Genomic DNA, 5,000 nt, shown 5'->3' on the forward strand with positions numbered 1-5,000 from the left:
CAAGTGGGCGTAAGTTACGCGAATTTATACATAACGGCCTTGGATAAGCGATACTTATATTCTTTTATAAGATTTACCGCAGTTTCAACGCTCTGATCATTGTCATCGACAGCAGCGCTATATAAAATGTGTTATTATTATTATTATTATTATTATTAAATAATAATAATAATTACTACTACTACTACTATTATTATTGATCGCCTAGTTTGATATTTATCGCCATCTTGCCCTCTGCGTTTCTTTGGCTGAGGGGATCAAGAAGTAGGAAGCGAACTCTCACTATGTAATTGATGCAGAGCTCACTCTGGAGAACACTACAGCAATGATTTTCTAATTCTGCCTAACTATTTTAACTATCATTTAGCTTTACTTTTTACCCCCTTTTTAACTATCTAGTTTGATATTGTAAATATATAATAATGTATTTAGAGTATCTGTCGTATCATAATTGTTATTATTATTATTATTATTATCATTATTATTATTATTATTATTATTATTATTATTATTATCTGTTGTATTGAATAGCTTTCCAGTTTACAATTTGTTTTGAAACTTGCTGCGGACAGTGTCTAGGCAACAGTTCCTGGCCTAAAAAAAGAAAAAAAAAATGTGTTTCATTGTCTTAAACTGTAGAATTTTTTGGTGATTTCACAGTTCTGTGATATGATCCACTTCTGACAGTTGGTTAGCAACTGGTTATTATTATTATTATTATTATTATTATTATTATTATTATTATTATTATGATCATCATCATCATTATAACCTTGTGGTGTAGGGAAATTCTGACGACTACAACAGATTTGCGAAAATGTGTAACAAATCTCCAACCAGATTAATTCTTTAATAAAAACAAACAAATCTCAACTCGTTGATCGAATTCTTAAAGTTGATTAACGACCCTGTAACTGATACTTACATCATGGAAAAGAGTAAGCAACTATCAATAAAACCTCATTGCGGATTTGGCTAATGTAGGAAGGGTTTTCTAGTCGGCTAACGTCTGTCAACAAGATGAGAAGTACGTGAGCTGCCTTGCAGTACTTCACTCAGAGTTTCAGAAGTAGATGACAGCACGACAGCGCTACTCTTAAACCGTCTACGTAAACGAAAGCAAGACACGAGGGAGGAAGACAATCCAATCATTAAAATGAGAGTCTTGATTACACTTATCGATAAAACCTTCCTTTCCGTGCAGCGAGTATAAAATGGACGAACGCACATGCATCGAAGCGCTTGGACAGATCATCTTTCATTTTACACGAAGTGTATCCCAACAATACAGCCCAAAGAACCCTGAATATAGTCAAGAAACCTTAGAATACAGCCTTTTGCAGAATACAGGCCGAGAATGGTACGCTCAACCAGTGGACGAGATTATTTATCAGGAATACAGTGACACAGAGGTCACAGTGGATGATTTCTTACCAGCTTCCTGTGGAGTTAAGGCGGTTTCTTTAGACGCTTGTTCCCTCGGAGATATCGAACAGTGTGTGAGTCAACGGTCGTCGGTGCTTTGATTTCTTTCTATGTTGCATATTGATGTACTTCTTGGATTCACTGTATCGAGTGACTTTACAAGCTCTGGGAATCAGAGTTGTCATTTTTTCCATTCATTTCCATTGAAGGCTGTAGCCTGACAGCCGAAAGCTCGAAAGTTTTAACTGTATATAACCAGTGAACATTTTTATAATTTTTAACTCGGAAGTGAGTTGCGTAGCAGTTGGGAAGAAAAGTAACTTCGCTTGAGAAATGTTAAGAAAATTAAGCCTGCAATACGGAAGTTGCCATGCAAAGAGAAGCAATGGAGCGATTTGGTTGACTTTATTATGAAAAAACCGTATGAACGTGAATTTCGTGATCACTCACCAACGATTCGTACAATTTTGAGAACCTTCAAAACATCACTCGTGCCCATAAATCGTGAAATGCACTCGCGTTCATACGATTTCCTACATAAAAACTCGAGCGCCGTGCATCATGGCAAATCCAGAAACCAAGAGAGCACATGAAAGCACAATGTAACAGTACTAATGAACCGTTAGCGAGTTTGGGAAAGTAGCGTTCGATTTGCAGCGTTTCAGTTCGCAAAACAAAACCTAAGATGAATTCAGAAAGCATGGATGTTTCAACAACAATCTGAACCCTTCGACGTAAACGAAAGTGATTCACGTGGGCGGAAGAGTAATTCGGAATAATAAATTACCGTATTGAAGATGTCAAGCAGCAGCTTTTAGTTATCAAGATTAGCTTCTTGCGTAAACAAATTTTCCTTGGACTAAAGGCAAGGAATTCAGTTTTTTGAAATATAATAGCGTGATTAATTTTCCTTAAAAGAACTAAATGGCAGGACGCACAGGTATCGAAGTGTTTGGACACATCATCTTTAGTTTTACACGTAGTGTATCCGAACAATACAGCCCAAAGGACCCTGAATACAGTCAAGAAACCTTAGAATACGACCTTTTGCAGAATACAGGCCGAGAATGGTACGCTCAACCAGTGGACGAAATTATTTATCAGGAATACAATGACACAGAGGTCACAGTGGATGATTTCTTACCAGCTTCCTGTGGAGTTAAGGCGGTTTCTTTAGACGCTTGTTCCCTCGGAGATATCGAAGAACAAAACGAAATTCAGAAAACGCATCTCGAACAAGCCATGTCCTGGAAGCAGCTTAGACCATCTGCTTTGCGAACAGTGTGTAAGTCAACGGTGGTCGGTGCTTCGATTTCGCTTCTCTCAGCCATCGCCATTGGCATGATGTTCACAATGATCTCTTATCTTAGCAATAAAACTTTTCTAAACTGCCATTTTCAACCAAAAGCCTTCATTCCGCTAAAGTTACAATGGATGCAGGTGACTTGTAATATCATCTCTTGCTTCTTTTTATACATTTGGGTGTTTTTGCTCGCGCTAGTTCTGTTCCGTCCATATCAACTGTCAGGAGTGAAGAAAAAACTTTTTCTATGTTGTATACTTATCCATGTATTTCTTGGATTCATTGTACCGAGTGACTTTACAAGCTCTAGGAATCAGTAAATCGTTCCCGCTTTCCAGGGAACAAGACATCCCTCTAAACATTCTCTTTGTCATGGGTATTTTTGGCCACAACTACTTGTTAACAAATCATCTGTGCCTTCACTCAAAGCGACAAAAGCGCGCTGTTTTCATGCATTTTTCAGTCATTTATTGTTTACCATTTACAGCGAGTGCCATTATCACTTTATTTATTTATACTATGTATAACAAACAAAACGAAAAAGGCAAAATGATCATCGCTCTATTTTCTCCGCTCATTGCGGTCATCTTTAAGACAACATCTCGTATTTGTGTTCAGAGAATAACACACCCAGCTTATTCTTACGTTATGATGGCGCCATTGTACAGTGCCTCAGCGATCATACTCCGGGTTTTGCAGGTGGATCTCACAAACGTAAAAGCCATTGCCTATCTTGGAATAATTCATGGCGTTGCCGAAGTCATAGAACGAAGCACAGTTGTTGTCATCGATCACATATGCCAATGAATCTTGAAACGAGCCTCAGCTCCTTGGGGGCGTTACCGAACTCCGCGTACCGAGAGAATAACAGCGGATATCGCTATTATGAGCATGCTCTATGATTCCACCGCAATTGTCTCCATCAATGGATTCTTTCATTTGTACCAATTCATTTACATGAAGAACATATCCAACTGGGCAGTTTTGAAGGGCACCCAACGAGAATATAGTTCAAAACCACTTAAACATAGCATTGTTAAACGTATTTTAGAATTAAAACGGTAGATATAGGTATATTTTTATCCCCTAAAAAGTTTTGATCTGTTCGGATTTCCTAGCTGAAAGTCTAGTGAACCGAAAATTATAGGGATCAAAACTTACCTTTTCGAAAATTTCAGCCAGAAAAAAGGTTCCCGAAAATTCTAGGTTACCTTTTTAGGGTAAAAATCCGTTAAAAATGGGCAAATATACCATTTTTCAAATGTTCGAAAATCCTAGAAGAGGCAGGCAAGCAAGAAATTTTACAACAAATGTTCCGAAAATTCTAGATGTCAAATCGTCTATCGAACAGATATTTTCCGAAAATTGACGTTGGGTGGCCCTGAGTTTTTGCTATCCTTTACCAAGTTGACTGCAGTTCCATTAGTGATCGAATGGCTTTTTACAAGTATGTCCTTGGCCATTGAAACGCGATTCCAGAATTTGGCTGTCATGACAATTTGGAGAAAGGACTGGAGAAGACACATTCTAGTTGCTGTGTTGAACCTTTTACCATTGGCTGTTTGGGCGAGTCAAGCTCTTTTCCCTTTAGTCCAGGCACGATTTGATGATCCTTCGCATCAACTTCCTTGGAAAATGCCATTTTCTTAAAATAATAAACTTTCATTGTGAAGAAGATTATAAGCCACTATATGAACAGAGATGTCTATTTATCGATGATGACTGGAACATACTTAGAAAAAAATCTGAAGGTTATCAACGTCAATTGAACTTGTAATCTTTTGAAATTAGCTCGGATTCTAGAATCCTGTGAGGGAAGTCGTGAAAGGTAACATCCTCTCAGCACTGATTATAGTCCTGGAAGTGCAACGGATCAATGCTCGACTCGAATCATTCTAATTCAGTGACCTGGCTTTCAAACTCAAATTCAAGTTATTTTTTCGTTCACAGTATAAATAATATTTACACACGACTATTATATTGTTAATGAGAACAGAAGAAAAAAGTCCAGGTACAGACCGACAGAAAATTAGTATGGGTCATCAAATGTTTCTTAAGTGCTTTAAGTTATAAGGGAAAACAGGGACGGTAGAAAAAACGAAGAACCCTAAAACTAGATTTGGATTTCGAATCTCCCTACAAATTCTAAGGTTTCCGGTGCGGCACTTCTTCATATTACTTAGGGACTTCCTCTTGGACTGCCATTGTTATGCAAGCGATCAATCAAAAAAATTGTTGAAGTCCATTATCCCAGAGTCTCTCCGGCGTAGAT

This window comes from Montipora foliosa, chromosome 10 (assembly GCF_036669935.1).
Source record: "Montipora foliosa isolate CH-2021 chromosome 10, ASM3666993v2, whole genome shotgun sequence".
In the NCBI taxonomy this organism is placed as follows: Eukaryota; Metazoa; Cnidaria; class Anthozoa; order Scleractinia; family Acroporidae; genus Montipora; species Montipora foliosa.